The sequence below is a fragment of the Lolium rigidum genome, chromosome 6, assembly GCF_022539505.1.
Source record: "Lolium rigidum isolate FL_2022 chromosome 6, APGP_CSIRO_Lrig_0.1, whole genome shotgun sequence".
NCBI lineage: Eukaryota > Viridiplantae > Streptophyta > Magnoliopsida > Poales > Poaceae > Lolium > Lolium rigidum.
In genome coordinates this window covers 144,448,132-144,466,766 of record NC_061513.1, presented here as the reverse complement: position 1 = coordinate 144,466,766, position 18,635 = coordinate 144,448,132, and the positions used below count along the sequence as shown (strand labels likewise).

The 18,635-nt window shown below is 45.3% G+C and overlaps 1 long non-coding RNA gene and 1 pseudogene across 20 annotated transcripts; both read right to left on the bottom strand.

The window, feature by feature from the left end:
- Positions 1 to 2,993: 2,993 nt before the first annotated feature.
- LOC124667895 lies at positions 2,994 to 9,911 on the bottom strand. Of its 20 annotated transcripts, none has more exons than XR_006991468.1 (11): positions 9,779 to 9,911; positions 9,191 to 9,297; positions 8,994 to 9,063; positions 8,466 to 8,596; positions 7,015 to 7,135; positions 6,740 to 6,933; positions 5,798 to 6,648; positions 5,159 to 5,696; positions 4,982 to 5,049; positions 4,670 to 4,829; positions 2,994 to 3,124 (listed from the first exon to the last, which is right to left on the bottom strand). It is a non-coding gene; the product is annotated as an uncharacterized LOC124667895 (long non-coding RNA). The 20 variants fall into 20 exon arrangements; XR_006991465.1 differs by having other exon boundaries at positions 4,670 to 4,734; XR_006991466.1 differs by having other exon boundaries at positions 4,670 to 5,049; positions 5,159 to 5,220; positions 5,300 to 5,696.
- Positions 9,912 to 11,675: 1,764 nt separating this feature from the next.
- LOC124659552 lies at positions 11,676 to 14,053 on the bottom strand (annotated as a pseudogene).
- Between the last annotated feature and the right edge of the window lie 4,582 nt (positions 14,054 to 18,635).

Below are 18,635 nucleotides of genomic sequence, written 5' to 3'. Positions count from 1 at the left end.
CGATTATTGGTGCGGTTCGAGGCACTGGGGCGGAGGCGGCCGGAAGAGACTGAATCGGGGTAGCCTGAGCTCGTGCGCCTTGGCGAATGGTCCCGTGAGATTTACGCCGATATCCAGTTTGTTTAACAACGATGAGAAAAGGTGAATAAATGATAAAGTGTAATTTAGATTTTACAAAACGAAGTTAATAGTATGAAATTAGGATCAAACAAACGAATTTGCAAACGGAGCAGCAAACAACAAACGGTTCTATACAATCATGAAAATGTAGGAATATATTACACAACTAAACACTTCATGGTTTTTTTTCAAGAGAAATAGAATTAAGGAAATAACACGAAAAGCAACAGCTACATAAGCTTGGTGCAGCATGGTCTTTAGAGGCCATGGCACATAGGATAAACGAACTAACTAAAAAACAGGAACGGCCAATTTTAATATTTATCTATAATAAAGTGGGCTAGCTGTAGTAATAATATTGAGCTTTCTTATGTTGATAGGCAATCTTTACTATTAAATTGCAATAGGTGGCTGCCTGGTGTCACAAACGGGCCAAAGAGGAAAAAATCTAGGCCCAACATCTCTCTGGAAATCCCACCTAGGCTAACTCGCTTATGCACACAACATTTAGGGGGGGGAAGAAATTGTTTCCGGACGGTACTATCAAAAAAGCCAGCTACCCCGCGATAAAAAAAATGAACCTTGCAATCAGATCGGACATGATGATAAAAAAAACCTGCCACCTCGCGATCGGATCTGCAGAAATAGAAGCCGTTGCCTAAAAGGGCTCCTCATGATTCAGAATCCGACTCCCAGATAGAAATAGAAGCCGTTGCCTAAAAGGACTCCTCATGATTCAGAATCCGACTCCTAGATCTTGCCAAAATTGACTGAACGATAGAAGAAAAAAAGGAAAAATTTCCATTGTTTTGGAATGTCTAGATCAGATAGACAGCAGGTAGAGTTGTTCTGACATCGCCTTAAAAGCAAAGGATCCATGGAGCACCTTGCCTCACCGCCATAATTCAGTCGTGTGCTGTGCCAGGCAATGGCCCATCTTTGCTAGATCAAAGAGATCAAAGAGACTACGACGCCCGCAACGGCACGTCACATAAGGGAATCTCCAACAGAACGATGTATATCGGACGCTCAAAAGTGGTCACGAGCGTTCGTTTGCGTTACCACGCGGACATATTTTAATCGCGCGTCTATTTGCGTCTGTGTGTGCTTCCAGTCGGGTGATCCATTTTTTATTTTGCAAAATATTTAAAAAGCATAATGTAGTACGTAGAAACTATACAAAATAATGTTGTAGAAACCTAGACTATTTGCTGCTGACGGCCTAGCCCCGTCGTTGCGTCCCTCCCTTGTTTGCTTCTCTGCTGAGAACCATCAGATAAGCACGGGCTAGACTGCTATACAAATAAAAAAATCCAATTAATATTAAAAGTAGGAGATCACTAGACAAGCCTCGAGTTCCTCGACTGAAACCCCGCCTCAATTGCATGCCCATGTGCTCTACATGATGAACTGAAGCATATCGGTAACCATGCAAACATATTTCTTATGTTAACTAAAAAATTCTTGCCTCTTTCGCGGCAACGCGCGGGCATAGTGCTAGTATTGATAGGTTAGGCTGATTAAGCGGTGTTAGTCTGTACGTTGTTCTCATTTTTTTTTTGCTTAGTCTATATACTTATTCCGTTCAGCACAAGTCAGAAAAGAGCTAGCCGTGTCCATGAACCACACGATAGAGGGAGAACATCGAATGCAAGATGTCGGTGCTCCGTCGTGGTATTGGCCTCGCGCTCCGGCGGTCGGCGGCGCCAGCCGGGATCCGGCAACACCACCATCGGCCTGCCAGGCTTCCACATCCTCCATAGTCTGTGCCGTCGTCTCGCTTCTTGGCCACATGTGAAGTGTGAACCCATAAACGCCAGAAAAGAGCTAGCCGTAAAAAAAGAACTACGGAGTAAAAGATTGCAGCTCGTCGATAAATACAGGGAAGGGGATCCCCTCTTTTCTCTAGCTAACCGACAATGCTTCCCATCTCCTTGCATGTGTATTTCCTTATCTCTCCAGAGCTCGTGTCGGCTTATTCGAGGCCTTCCCTCGTCGGCAAGATAGCGGAAAGGGAAGAAACATGCGGGGAGAAGCGGCAATACGCCGATTTCCCGAGGCCCCCGTCAAATTGCGCCGCCGTGCGACCTCGTGAGGGAGCTGGGCTGGAGCCTGGAGGCAGCTGCTCTAATTGTGGGTTCGCATCATTCCTCCCATCCAAAGCTTGGAATGCTTCTCCGCGTCCGTCACGGTCACGCTTTTGCGACGCCACTGCCAGCTCCATCCATGGAGGCGCCTAGTTCGTCTGGGGACGGCGGTTCCGCCAGCCGTCCTCCTCCCTGTCGCCCTTCCCAAGCCTCCAAGAGGCTGCTGCTCTGCCCGCCCGCCACCTCCTCCGAGTCCGATGGGTGAGTACTGATACTTCTCTGTGGTGCATAGTCAACTCTGGATATTAAATTCTTGTCGGTCGTTTTGTTTAGACTCCAGGGAGAGCAGCCCGTGCAGTCCTTGCAAGGCTTTCTACACCTTTCAGTTCTCTCTATTTTTTAATCTGTATTTTTTTCACTGATTTGATACATCGGTTTGTTGATGCAGATGATCAAGGCTTTCTCTATGCGTATTATGGTGATTTTGCCAGGTCATATCTTTAGCTGAACCCAGCTCTTTCAATATTTTATACTGCTGGTGTCGGTCTATACATGCTCGCCAGTAAGGTTATACTCTAATGACACACTGTATTACTGTATTACCGGACACTGATCTCGCATTAGTGTACCACGAATTGGTACACTATTTGGACTTATGCATCAATTAAAAGCATGTTTAGCATTTCCATGAAAAAATATTCATCTTCAGATGTGTAACCATTAACTTGTGATCTGCAGTTACAGGCTACACACTCTGGTTACAGGGATTTCATATGTTTCTCCTATATGACCAGTGCTGCCCTGCGTTGTGGCATACACGTTTGTCCATTTCTGATTGCTCTTGTCCTTATTCCCCAGTTTCAGCCTGACATTGTCAATAGGCCGAGAATGCCAACGTTCTAGGTCATCAACCATATCTGCACTTGCATGAGATATGCATAAGCGGACTAATCAATATAATAGCACAATAGTAATATTCAAGCAAATTTGAATAAATCAGGTAGCATCAGAAGAACATGATGCTATAATTTAAAGGACATTGGAAACAGATAAAAACTGCATAGCTCCAAATATAGGTAACAATGATGGTGGACATTTGGATGGCACTAAAACCAGCAATTCACATAGGAAAACTAAAATAGTCTATGCACAATCGTTTGCCAGATAATTATAACATCCATGGCAATGTATTATTAATTATCTGACACCACTTTTGTTGAAACAAAGTCTAAGTCGACGAACTAACAATGTTTGCAACATCAGTGTAGCCTAAAATAAATATGAACTGTTGGAAAACACAATGTAACATGTGAAACTAATTAGGTATTTCCCATTTTCTTTCTTGTGTTGCAGCTCTAGCTGATAGTTCTATTCTTACTTCTCTTTGTGCATAAGTGGTCATATTGATTTAAACATAACATACAATGCTGAACATGAGTGATAACTGATCCATTAGTTGGTTAAGCAGTTTTGGACTATGTTTGGGTCTTTGGCTGTCAAGCAGAAGTGTGGAACTCCAGTGACTTGATACCTAGCTGCACAACATGAGTTGGGTAAGAAGCGGTAAAATGCACCTACAGTTCAAACCCTTCTGGCATCAGTTTGCCTTCTCTAATTGCATATATTTGGTTGAATTTATGATGTATTTAGATTATTTATTGACATCAGTTTCCGTATTTCTTGGTTCTCAACTTGCAGATATTTTCTAAACTTCAATCTAGCAAGCATCAGTGCAAGTATTTTCTAGTGGCATTATTGTGCATGTTCTTGAAGCAATATTGCTTTAAACTGAAGGTACACATTCCTCTTGATCTTCAATATTTTTTGCATTGATTAAGTAAAATGGTAGCGGATGGGAACGATTCGATGAAGTTTATAACGTGGTTGCTGCTCATACGGGCCTATCAATGTACAATTGTACATACCTGAGTTCTAATACTACTATATATATCATTATGTACAATTAATTAGCCACTGAATCAAGCTACTAAAAAAAGGCAACAAACATCAGTCCTTATTTGTCATTGTCAGGATAAATAAATGAGCAATCACCAATGGAAGAACAATAAAAGCAAAGAAAACACATGAAGTAAATCAATAGTATGCATTTTGATTTAGTTTTAAGTCAGTTGTAGCTATATCACTCAGATCTTATTTTAGCTCAATAACAGATTTCATTTCACAGGGTTTAGCATAATATTTTGGTTAACTTGGATTTCAGGTTTTACAATAGCTTTTTGTAAAAAAACAAATTGGATAACAAAACCCAAGTTAATCTATTCAGAGTTCGAACAGAGGTAGCCATGATAAGCTAGGATAGTTTGTAACAATACAAAAGAGAAGACCTATAATCATAAGAGTATACTGAGTTAGAAAGGGGAGAGAACTAAATTACGGAATATGGTCAAGGAGGTGCTACTCATCATTTAATGCCAGTTATAGATCTTAGGACCAGGCCAAACCTCGATGTGATGTGATCAAGCTGAACTGCCCGATAATACTTCTCAGTCAACTGAAGGATCCTATGCTGAAAGGTGAATAGAAAGAATCTTGATGTCTATTCCACTTTGTTATTTGAGAAAAGCAGGATTTATAAGAAATAGAAATTATGCTAGTGTGAATCTGCACATCAACAAAGAGGCGTGCCTTTATGAGAAACAGGAAGACACATGCTATAATTCACTATCCTCTACCAGAAAATATATGGAAATGAAGAAAAGGAAACATACAACTTATGAAATATGAGAAAAGACACAAAAAAGCAAAGAACAAACCTCTATTCACCAGCTAACGTTGTGGTGATGCCTATAGATAAATCAATGCTTTTGGTGACATGCAAAGTCTGCAAATAAATCATGCCTTATAGTTTCTTGTTTCAGAACTAACTGAAAAACTCTACCTGACCTCGTGCAACCCATACAAATTTGTATATATTAGAAAAGGATAAGCACCATTCATCTCTTCTCCAAAGTTGCGTATTAGGACCTTTTCCTCATAACTACATGTGGAGATGCTGGAAATAGCAGCAAAGAACATGAATCAAATATAAAAAAATGATAATATTTGGCGGCGGAACTTTCTCATAGTTATACCTCCCTGTACCATGAATAGAATCTGCAGATCCAATCCGCAATTCCACGAAATCAATTCAGATGGACACATTGAGGTCCTGGTAACTGCACTGAACAACACCGAACAACTGTAAATGAATTTAGACATGTAGAATCCTAATGGCTTAGCAGCATTTGTTCCCTGTAACTTCCTGCAGAAGCTGAAGCGAGGGCAATGCAAGGGTGGAGGCAGTGGCCTTGCCAGGCTCGCACTTGTCGAGGACACCTTAGTTCAGCGAGGTCGCAGTTGAAGGTGAAGAGCAGCGCAGTAATATTCATCATCTTTCTTATGATCTCTTCTATCTCGCCCAATCTTATCACCTCCTATCCGTTGAAGCTTTGTTAGATGATGCTAGTGATTCCTTTGGATCATCAATTACTGTTGAACCAAACTGACATGACAATTAAGCAAACCTTAAGAAATAAGCAGATTTATTACATATAAGCATGAGAAAATGTACATAGTATGCAAGTAATTACCTCTCCAGATCCTCATTTTGAAAAAATACCTCTCCAGATCAAACCAGGAGGAGAGCTCTCTGCACGGATGAATCCCCTGGACATCTTTGATGTTGATGTTCGATGGATAACGTACCAGGTCACATGAATACAAGGGAGGGGACCAAACAATTTTTTTTCCATTAATGTGCTTAATTGTTTTGGTGAGCAAACTTGCCATGATCGATATGAGACCCAACAGCAGCCTAAAAATTCTAATGAGGAAACCAGTGTGGTGGCTGTTGCGATCGATCATGGCAATCCAGAGTGTGCTAGCTACAGGCCACGCTGCTGCAGTTCATCCAAAGCAGAAGAGCCCATGGAAACGGCTGCCGTGGAGGCCAAGCGGCGCCCTCCACTGCGGTTTCTCATTCGCCACTGCTGGCTAATATAATCCATCGCACTACCAGAACACCAAATATGGAATGTGCTAACAGAATGTCATTCATTGGACATGCACAATAGTTCATTGGGATTGTCCTCTTAACCTGCAGAGTGCAAATAATTTAGGAACAGACTGCAAGTCACAAAAGAGACGATATGTACCATCAAATGTCACTGGAATCAACCTCTATTGAGTTCCAATACATGTTTGGAAAAGCCACCTGACAATGCATACGGCCAGTAAAAATATCTGAAAAGCTAGCGACATACCAGGAATGCTAAAAGGAACATGATTAGACCTTGAATTCATGTCATCGTTTCTGAACCTGTATGTTAAGAGGACAATCCATGTCATTGTTTCTGAACCTGTATGTAACGTTGTGGCAATCGATATCCGCATTAATCCTTTTCTTAACAAAGATGCAAAAGCACCCTTGCATTATTTAAACCTAAAAAGGGAAACTATTCCAATCAAAAAGATGGATATCATCCAAGGAGAAGAGAGACTCAAAACTGAATAGCACGATAAGAGATTCCTACCTTTTGAGATCCCTTTGCTTCTTGTCCATCAGGGAGGCATGCTGCCTTCTGTCGTAGAGAAATAGACATGCTCCAGCTTGCCACTGCCAGATGGGGAATATATCATGGCTCGAGGCCCAGCTCTAGTAGCCTTCATATCTCCTCATTGTTCATCCTGATCCTACTTCTGCCCTTCCATTCTGCATCCATCCACACTTAACAAAGCAGCACACATCGTCACCCTGTAATACATATAGGAAATAAAAAATGGATACCAGGTAAAGAGTAGAGCTGACCTTTTTTGAAGTAATATGGATCCAAAGTAGGAGAGCTGATCTTTATGTGCCATTTCAGGGATAGGTAGCCACATTGCCCCGTACACTCGATAGGGGCATTTGTTTCCAATAAGGCACTAATCTGCATAATAGTGTAGACCGTAGAGTGTCATATATTGTCACATTATAGGCACAACACAAAGAGAAATAATGCTTAAAGCTAGCACACAAACAACCTACATAGAAAGAGAACCGATAACTGCAATAAGTAATGGGCGGGGATCACACAGTCTGTAATTCCCCCAAAATTATCTTGGAGCTCACTCCCCACATGTCTTACTTTACTCAACTCAACCCTGCCAGCAAGAATTAATGCCTCAAGAAACTAAGATCATTTTACGTATAGCTATTGAATAATAAAGCCTAGTAAAAGGTGGTATATTTCACGTCATCACCATGGTAGAACCGCAATCAGGTTGCACATAATTAAAGCAACACAACAATCAGTTTTGATATTGGATTTGGGGTTATAATCCTTTTATAAACCAGTGATTTAGATTGTACCTACACATGGTAAACTTTTTATTAAAATTCTACTGCTTTCAAACAACGATCTTTCATTCAAGTTGTTCATTCTTTTCTTGAATCATTTGAGCAAACATAGTTGATATAAAAGCATAGTAATATTGGCGTGAGCAAACATAGTTAATATAAAAATCCAGTCACAAACATTTTGACTAAAATAGTGCATCCATCATTCAAAGTAACTCATAAACGGAGCAAAGATATATTGCCAAGAGACAAAAATAACTTTTTCGAAAAAACTACAACAGAAAACACAAGCTACTTGTCCTTTGGATGCAACCTCGGACCATGGGTAGTGGTACCCCCCTCCTCTGAATACCATAGCTCTAACGTGAGCAAATATAAATGAAAAAATAATAGGAACAATGGCTAGAAAAAAATTTGAACGACATTACATTCCATTGCTATATATCACTAACTAATGTTTGTCCAGCCACATAAAAACTTCAAAACCTATGGCACCAACATTCATACATGCCATTATCCGGGGGCCTTGGGTCATTATGATGTATTGTTTGATTTATCTTACAACCCTCTTCCGGTATATGGAAAGGATGCATAAGGAACATTATTAGCTAACTGGTTATCAAGTATTTTCATTTATATTGCCATCCATGAGTATTTAGTAGTCACCACAATATGAATAATGAAATGATCATAAGAGGTTCATATATGTCAGAGTAGAGGTATCTGGACAACCGTTAGACATATAATCTAGTGTAAGGATGGGTATAATTGATTGGGAATCAACAATATACATGATCCCCTCAACTAACTTTAGGGTAGCTATGTGAATTCTGAAGTAAAAAAATCAGTAACACGGAAATAGAAGTAGAACAATAGTGAAAACCCGTACCAATCAGGTTCATTGGTGACAGATAAAATACCTCAGCGACATCAAAGGTGGGGTTTGCCGCACGAATCACTACCATGGATACCAGACTGTAGTGTGTGCCCCTTCGGGATCTTGGGTACCTTCCTATTCTTCCATCGGCTTTGGGTCCCTTGTTTGACTAAGCTGCGGGTTGATATGAAGAATGCATTAATTAATAAAAAAAATGTACTGAAAGTGATACAAATGCTACCAGCGCCTAGTGGCAGCTTGTTTTTCCCCTTTCTTTAGCTAGCAGAACTGTTTTATATCTATCCTCATCCTAATTACAACATTTTATCTACTGTTTCAAGTTTTATAGAAACCAAAAGGCCAAATGGACATGACCCGCTGCAATTAAATGTTGGCAACTACAGTTCTTCTGGTACCTAGAAACATGGATACGTTCAATCTAACAGTAGAAACAACATTTGTGATTGAAAAAATATCTAGTACTTACTGAAGCCCATAGGTACATAAAACAATCAGTAGATGGAACTGCATAAATTTCAAACCTGTTTTATGATTGACAAACAAAGGACACCTGCAAATCTGGATGGTAGTTGTAGAAAAACATGTAGCCGCTTCAGATCACCACTGTATTGGATCCTTGGCTGAAACCATATCATCCCAAAATTAGCAGCTCCAGATCATCTCCCAGATTCAATAAACCAAGAGTAAAACATGATGTGAGTGCTCAAGTTTGGTTGAATTGGAGTGAAGCAGAAGGGTGATGCATACCTAACATGTATCCATGTCTTGGAGTGCCAGTGGAATTTGCACTGTGGTTGGTTTCCTCAATACCTTGTGCGCCGGCTGGCAGGGATGGAGGGAGAGCAGGCCAAAAACTGCAAGAAATCCATAATACCTTGTGAGCCTGCTGGCAGGGATGGAGGGAGAGCAGGCAAAAACTGCAAGAAACACGCAAGCGCATGCCTACAAACATGAATAAATTGACTCTTTGAATATAAAGAAGCAGTTCATATGTGATCAAATAGAACATCGATTTTTCAAGCTCTTTCATGATATACAAACAAGATCTGTACATAAAAACAAATATTTCTGAAAAGCTACCATATGTACATATGCAATTTGCAACTATTTCTCAAAAGCAGACGAGAACCAATCACGACCAGATAGCAACCAATCTGATTGGTGGAGTAATATACTGCAGGTTCTGGCCAGAGTGGGGTAGACTACCATTTGCTTCCTATCCATTGAAATCTCCTACTCGTTGAGCAAAAACCAAGGGGTGAATCAATTCGATTCCAGCCCCGTGAACAATAGAATATCTAGATCCAACAAGAAAATAAAGAAAAAAGGCTTTACCTTCATCTGTCACCTCATGTGGAGTACCGACACTCTAGGCGACAAGACATCGCGTGGTGGCAGCTCCAGGAATATACGACGGTACTGCCGCGGGCCGCCGTTCCGCCGGCGGGATCGATGTCGAGGGCTCGACGTCGTGGTGCAGCAGCCCGTGCTCCTCCCGTCGGACGGGCTTGGCGTTGTGGCGCAGCAGGTCGGGGTCCTCCCGGCGAGCGCTGCAAAGGAGGAACTCCGTCCGCTGTCGTCGCCGCCTTCGCCGCCCTCATCTTGCCGCTGCACGATGAAGACGAACGTGGCTGGAGGAACCGGTCCCCAGCCGGCTGTCGCGCTTGACGATGAGAGTGGTGAATGCACGGGGAGGGGAGAGGGGTGGAGGAGAAGGAAGGTGGCGGCAGTGGGAGCTGGGAGGAGGAGGGGATTGGGCATGGGGAAGACCGGAAGAGGCAGGGGATTGGAGAGTTGGACTGCGCGACGTGATTGGGGGCTGTTGGCGAAAGGCCTACACTACCCCTGCAGATGGAGATATTTTCAAGGGGCTAATGTCACGTCTAACCAAACCAAATCCCACCCAGTGCGACTGACGAGCGGACTCGACCGAAGGTGGGACCCGCGAGCAGTCTCAGGCGGGTAAAACACAGCCGTTACATGGCTTCATCTAGCAGAAGGACAAACAGAAAAACGCCAACGCACTGTGAGAGCCAACCAACACCATCGCTCTCAGCTTAGAATGCACGGACGAGATGTGCTTGATAGGAAGATCCGACGGTGTAAAAGCTCAATTCGCTGTGAATCCCCCTATGGGGGGCATCGTTTATACCTTTAGATATGCCACTGGTCTCAGAAATTTGCCTTCGCCCGGCGTCGACTCCGTTCTCCCGTGTGAAACGGAACCAGGCTGCCGAGTGGAAAGAGGCCCAGTGGCCCGTACGCAGCCCAATGCCCACTTTCCTCGCTCCGGCATTCTACTACTGTAAAAAAAAACGGAAAAACAAATTCCTCACCGCAGCGCTCGCGGCCGCCTTTCGGCTTCCGAACTCCCTACCCCCTCCGCGGTTGCCGCTGGCGGCGCCCTCATTAGCCATTCCCCTCCGCCGGATTCAGCTTCGGGCAACGCCGGCGCCGCGTATGAGCCCTCGGAGGACTCGATCTATGCTGCTATCATAATGCCATTATTATGGCACAATCCCCTCAATTTTTGCAGGTACTGTCGCCCAGTGTATGTAATATTCCAAGTTCCCGTCATTTTTTGTCCAGTTAAATTTATCTCCTGTTTGCTATAATACTACTTGGCAGTTGGCATTGCCATTTCTTGAAGATTCTAGCGTGACTAAACAAGCTCTGCATCAGGACTGCTTGTGCCGACTAATTTGCCGCATGTAATCCACCAGATGGTGCTGGCTTATGTGGCGACTTTCCTTATACATCAATTTGAACCACATATATTCTTTTGCGTTGCGTATCGAGTGGTTCCCTTTTGATGGGGAGACTGGAGACATGAAAACGGTTTTCTAGAACAAAACACATGGCATTGTTGTTGTTTTCTTTAGATCAGCAGGTATCCTCATCCCCGGATCCTTTGATAAACTCAAAGAAACCTGATGGCTTCCCGCCAAAAAAAAAAAAAGATAAAAAAGAAACCTGACAGTAGGCAGACCTATAACATTGCTGTTATCATAACACTTGATGCCGATATGCAAGGAAACACCAGCCCATCATATTGTTCATCGGTTACAATTAAAACACAAAATGTGGCACATATTACAATAGGTTCTAGCGAATGCGCACAGCAGTTCGCTCTTTCATACTTGTGTACTTATGCCTATTGGCACATAATGTCAATATACTTTAGAAACATTGTGCATATCCCAATCTTTGCATCCCTTCATGTCAATACTCATTATGAATAGGCAGGATGGCCTTCTTCATCATCATATGCCATAAGAGCCTTCAGAATTTCATCCATTGTCGGCCTCTTGCTTCTGTCTCCAAGGCATGAAACAGCTATTCTCACCATTGCAGTAGCCTGCTCTGGATCAAAACACCCCTTCAGTTTGGCGTCCACCAGATCAGTGATACGCTCGGTAGCTAGCATATGTTTGGCCTCCTGGATAATGTCTGTAAACTCAACTCGTATTTGATCGACAATTACGCCACTTGAGACCCTAGTTCCAATCACAATCTCCAGAAGTACAACACCGTAGCTGTAAACATCAACCTTCGCATTGATCGGCATATTCAGCGCCCATTCTGGTGCCATGTAGCCCATTGTGCCTCTCATGTGGGTGAAATTGAAGCTAGCACTGTCTCGCTTTGCAAGCTTGGCTAGTCCAAAGTCTGCTATTTTGGCATCGAAATCTCGAGTTAGGAGTATGTTCTCTGGCTTCACGTCACAATGCACAATCCACTCAAGGCATTCATGATGAAGATAAGCAAGACCCCTTGCTGTGCCCAAGGCAATCTTGTATCTTTGGCTCCAGCCGAGCAAACTTTCAGTACTCTCACCAAAGAGGTACTTGTCCAGTGACTCATTCTCCACATACTCATATACCAATAGCCTATTTTTCCCTTCTGAGCAAAATCCCATCATCCTGACCAAATTTATGTGATTGATCCTTCCAATTAGAGTCACTTCTGCCCAGAATTCCTCTTCCCCCTGTTGAACATTTGCAAGTTTCTTTACTGCCACTATTCTTTTGTCCTCAAGTACTCCTCTATAAACAATTCCAGCACCCCTCTCCCTATCTCTTCTTTGAACTTTCCAGTTGCTTCCCTCAATTCTTTGTATGTAAACCGCCTGAACTGGTTTGCTATCATCTTGTATCCATCCACCATTGACTTGGGCATGTTACTGTTTTTGAAAAAAAGACACCACCCTGTCACAATAACAAGCAACTCTAGAGCTCCCAATATTGCAGCAAATACATAGAAGTATATCCACTTTATGGTGTCCTTCTTTATTCCATACATATTTTCTGATCCTAGCATGATCTCAGAACCGGGTCTGCATGTTAGGCTTTCTTGTTTGGAGATTGAGGATGCTGAACTGTTGAAACTCTTTGATACTTTAATGTAGTTATCTCCAAGAAAATATGGGTATTGCTGACCATTGTAGTTTAAGTATTTCATGTAACACCAACCAGCCCCACCCTGGTACGTGAACGATATACATAAGCTATCGTTCAGGCATATGTCCCAACATTCTTCTAATGACAGGTATTGCTTAGACCTCAGATCAAAGCCAAAGAAGTCTGCATGAGGTTGCTTTACAAATGTGAAGTCCTCATCTGGTTGCTTGCTACTAGTTGTGAATGTCGGTTTGCATCCCTTGTCCCAGTTTGTTGGATCAACCATGACATGTTCTGGAGGGCATCTACACTTAAGGCCTCCTGAATAGTCACAAAGACCATTCTTGCCACATAATCCGTGCACATAGCACATCTGTATTAAAGCCTGCCCTGTAACTACCCAGCTCCCTGTTGATGCATCCAGGCTGTACATTCTGAAATTGCCATCCTTATCAATTGTAATCCTCCTCTTGACCCCGAGGCCTGAATCTGAAGCCACTATCTTAAACCCATCACTTGACACAAAATTACCCTCCTCATCAAGAAATGCTACCCTGGTGTTGTTATATCTATTGCGCCCGTCAGCTAGTGGTGTACTGGCATATTGGCTTGGCCAGTAGATGCTTGTAATCTCCGGGCCATCATACAATAGGCGCAAGATATTGTAGCTGTCAAAATAGAGGTAACGGTAACCAGAGACTAACCTTGTGTCTTTCTTCAGGTTCTGCCTAGGGAGCAGGGTGTCTGTTGGTGAGTCAAAACTCTGCCACACAGTTTTGTTGCCAGAATCAATGATCACAAGGTTGCCCGTGTCGAGGAGGGAAACAATTGTGTTCTTGCCTGAAGATGTCTTGCTTTCCCATACCGTTGAGCCATTTGTATCTGTCAGGACCAGGTTTCCATCCTTGTTCAGCGATATCCTGGAGCCGTAAAGGTTCACCAGGGAACTGTAGCCATTCACCGTGGAGAAAGGATTCGCCGTCCAGACAACCGTTTTCACGGTGGTGTACCAGATGGCGAAAGTGAAAGCATTTGTTCCAACTTGATGGAAGCCACAAGAGAAGGTGGTATCTGGTGAGAGGAGAAAGATTCTATCATGATCTTGTGGTGTCATGGATGAGCCGGTGGTCATAGCCTGCCATGGGGAAGCACAAGAGCAAAACTGGAAGGAGAGTGATGAAAGAAGGCTTAGAAAGAGCACCGCAGCCATTTTTCTCCTTTCCGGCAAACTCTGCTTGGCCATGGAAGCTAGAGACTAGAAGGTAGCTTTAGGTTATGCTTCAACGTCTTGCTGCATAATTATAACACGATGTAAATTACCACATAGACCTGGCCTTGACCTATTGGAACTTAGTGTATACGCATGTACAGAGGGGGATTCCACGGTACTATAACTGTGTATACGCATGTACAGAGGGGGATTCCACGGTACTATAACTGTTTATTTTTCTATTTTAATTTGTTTTGTGCAAACCAGTTGGTTATTGTTTGTATTTCTCTTGCATGTCAAAACTATACAAAAAACCTAAAGAAGTCAATACCGCGTGTACATTGAATGCATCCACATTCGCACCATCGAGAATCAGTATTGAACTACTAGTGGAATGTGAGTCAATGCTAAAGTCGTTCACCAAAAAAGATGCTACCCGCCAGAGTAGATGCCTCTAATCAATGTACTAGTAATGACTAAAAATAAGTTTAATAGTAGAGCCAACCGTTGGCTATAAGCTAAATGCTATATCATCTATAGTCAACCTAGATGGTCTAAAGGCTCCCTAAGAGCAAGTACAATAGAGTCCAGTCAGCTGACTATAAGACATTAAATAATATATTTTAGATGAGTTGAAGGAGAGAGAAGAGGAGAGAGAAGGGAGGTGGGCTACTATGCAATAGCCAGCTCTTGCACGTGCTCCTAGGCACCTTGTCAGAGTGAAATGTGGGCCATATATTAGTAAAGTACTACATTCTTATAGCCAATTATTGTACATGTTAGCTATATGATGACTACAAATGATATGACATCTTGTTATAGCCAACATTTGGCTATACTATTGGAATTGCTCTAAGAGCAAGTACAATAGAGTCCAGTCAGCTGACTATAAGATATTAAATAATATATTTTAGATGAGTTGGAGGAGAGAGAAGAGGAGAGAGAAGGGAGGTGGGCTACTATGCAATAACCAGCTCTTGCACGTGCTCCTAGACACCTTGTCAGAGTGAAAGGTGGGCCATATATTAGTAAAGTACTACATTCTTATAGCCAACTATTGTACATGTTAGCTATATGATGACTACAAATGATATGACATCTTGTTATAGCCAACAGTTGGCTATACTATTGGAATTGCTCTAAAGAGCTATGAGGTGCGTAAAAAAACGCGCCTAACCGGGCCCCCAAATTGTATTTTGGTGCCGACGTGGCCCAACAACTTATCCAGCACCCCCAGGAAAAACCCAACCCACATGGAGGCTAGCGTGAGCGTCGGATGAGCGCAAGTTGGAGAGAAACAGGGCAGGAAGAGGGCGTGCGAACCGGTCGGTCGTCGTAGGCCAACTTAGTCAGCGGTTGCAGACCAGTCATCTTCCTCCTCGCATGCTCGTCTTCAGCGCCTACTCGCCCTACTCGTCCCCCTCCCCTCTCCCCCCGTCCTGGCAACGGTGAAGTAGGAGCCGGACGAGCGGCCCCGCTTGTGTGCGGGCGGCATCATTGTAATACGTGGCCGGCGCACGCCTTTCCTTCCCCGTGGCCGCCTGCAGCCTAAGCACGAGATGCGCGAGTGGACACCGCCGCCAGAGTACAAGTCGGCGGCGCTCCAACTTAAAGGTGGAAGAGGACCTGGAGGAGTTCCCAAGCCAACGGATCACCGAGCAGGCCTCGTTCCAGGAAACGGACGAGTTCATCGAGTAGTGGTCCGCGGCGGAGCACCGCCTCGAGGAGGCCGAGTGTGCACGCCGCTTCGGCCTGTTCATTGACCTGGATGATGACAGCGACGCCGGGCCGTCGAACAGGCACCGCGAACGCAGGGATGACGACCAGGGCTGCAGCAATTTCGCGTCGCCGAAGCAGGAGCCCGACGACAACGAGCAGGACTACGCGACGGCGATGTACCATCACCTAGGCTTTGGTCGTGGCCAGTTTTAGGGTTTCTTTTTAAAATTGCCAAACTTTGTATGAGATCATCCGGACTATCCATAAAATCGCTTGTTTTTTACCAAATTTAAATTTTGAATTTTTATGGGGGCACGGCTAGAAGTTAACCGGCCCCATTCTCAAATTCTAGCCGATAACACTCGTACGGTCCAAAATACGGTTCCACCTGACGCCCTATAGAAGGTACGAGTGGAGATGCTCTTAGAGCATCTCCAGTCGCGTCCCCCAAAGCGATTTGGGGCGCGCCGGACAAAAAAACGTTCCCAGCCGCGCGCCCCAAAGGCCCTTTTTGTCCGGCGCGGCCCGATACGGTGTCCGGCGTCCCGAGCCCGTCCCCGCCCCACGGGGACGCTCCGGGCACGCCGGACACAACAAAATGAGAGCGAGGAGGCGCGGGGACGACCCGTCGGCGGCTCGGACGCTCAAGCCGCCACATACGTAGCGACGGTGCGGTTGCCGGGAAGCGGAACCGTCGCATTGGCAGCCGCGTCGACGACGCGCCAACCCCGCCGGAATGGAGCGCCGACTCCTCGGAAGAGCAACCGCTGCTCTCTTCGACTTCTGCGCCGCCATTCATCCGCGCTCCAATAAGACCCGTACGTACGCCGTACGCACGCCACCATTCATCCAAGCCTTCATCCGACACCTCCGAGCGACGATGAGCTACATCTCCCAGCTCCCGTCCGACACCTCCGGCGAGGAAAGCCCGCTGGCTGGCGCCATTGGTGGGAGAGAGCCGGGACGCCGAGCAGCGGTGACGATTCCCCGCCGCCAGTTGACAGCGAGGAGGAATGGCTGGGCTGGGAGGAGGACGCGGAGGAAGAAGAGAGCGAGGACGCGGCGGCGGCGGTGGCCCGTGCGAAGGCGAAGGCGGCCAAGGCCAAGGCCAAGGCCAAGGCCAAGGCAAAGGCGCAGCCGATGAGCACCGCCGACGACGAGGAGGACTCCGACGCGTCGGGCGCCGACACCGCCTCTTCGGAAGAGGTGACGAGCAGGAAGCGCCACCGCGATGACGACGACGAGGCGGTGCCATCAGCGAAGAAGAAGTAGATAGTTTATATGTATTTAATTATATTTTTCCGAAGTTTTATATATAATTTGTTTATGTTCAACCGATTTGAATATTAGTAAATAGTTTTTTCTAGCCAAAAAAAGTACTTTTAATGTTTGGGGGCGGCGTTTGGGGGACGCGGCTGGGGAGCGACGTCCCCAAAGGCAACACGAACAAAACACGTCCCCCAAACGCTCGATCCGGCGCGCTTTGGGGGACGGTTTGGGGGACGCGGCTGGAGATGCTCTTAGAAAGTTAAATCAAAGACTAAAGAGACTAGTAGCTAAGACTAGAGAGACTAGAGAGTATTTAGTCCCAGTGTAAAGCCGAGGGCAGCACATGGTTTCTGAAAAGGGCATACACACGGTTTCAACGGGTTGGACCAGACCCGATTTTCAACAGTGTTAAGAAGTTTCTTTTCATGCTGCTCCTGTGTCCTGTCAGTTAATGGATTGTTCTTATTACGCGGTGTTCATAGGAACTTGCCGCCACCAAGTCATGCGTGGACCACGCAAGACTCGATGTGATTAAGGTTTATAATATTGTAACCTCTTGGTGAATGTCTAGATGGTTACTTCTGGTTTATAAGTAGTGGAGTATATAATTTTTGTGATATGTAATTTATATTTCGTTGATTTAATTTATAATCATTTTTCTTGAACTACGTGCAACCTTCATAAACTCGTTTGAAGGAAATACTTATTTTGTATGTAAAAAAACACTCAGACAGCTTGACAACGTGTTTGCACACACCATGCAACTACCACGCTAAACTTGCTCGCACCCAAGCATGAGAGCATCTTCGGCCGCGACCCCCAAAGATTTTTGGGGCGCGGCGGCTCCAAATATCCTTTTCATCCAGCACGGTTTAATATGGTGTCCGGCGCTCTGTGCCTATCTCTGGTCCACAGGGGACGCTCCGGGTATGCCGGACACATCGAGAAGCGAGGCGGGGAGTGGCGGGCCCGACGTGTCATTGACACGGAAGTCTTCGCCTACTTCTGGTCAACCGACGTTAATGGCGTCCAGCTTTCCCAGGCGACGCAGTGAAGCGTCTCGACGTGCATGGCCGCGTGGCCATCCGCCGGCGTTAATTGCGGCCAACGCCCCGCTGCCGCCTCGCCTACCGCCGATGTACAATAAAGAGCACCCTCTCGTTTCTCTCGCCACGTTTCACATTCCAATCTCGCCGCACCTCCTTCCTTCCTCTCGCCTCAGCGCCAATGTCGTCCTCCCACAAGAACATCCTCGCGGCGAACGACTTCGGGCGCGGCAGCCTCACGGTGGCGGAGGCGTGGGCGCTGTACCACGCGCGGTACCCTGTCCCGCCGGACATGCGCCTACCAAGCAGCGGCGGCTGGAGGATGGCTGTCAACGGGATCGACATCCCGCCGCTGCCAAGAACCGATCGCTGGAGGGATGCGATCAAGATCCAGCGCGCTCGCCTCAGCGCCACCGCCGATCCCACCTGGGCGGCTGGGCCCCCACCAACAACGATGACTGGTGGGCGGACTTCTTCCAGGCGCAGTACGACGCTTACATGAACAGCACCGACGGTCTCGTCGGCCGAAGGGACACGTGGAACAAGGA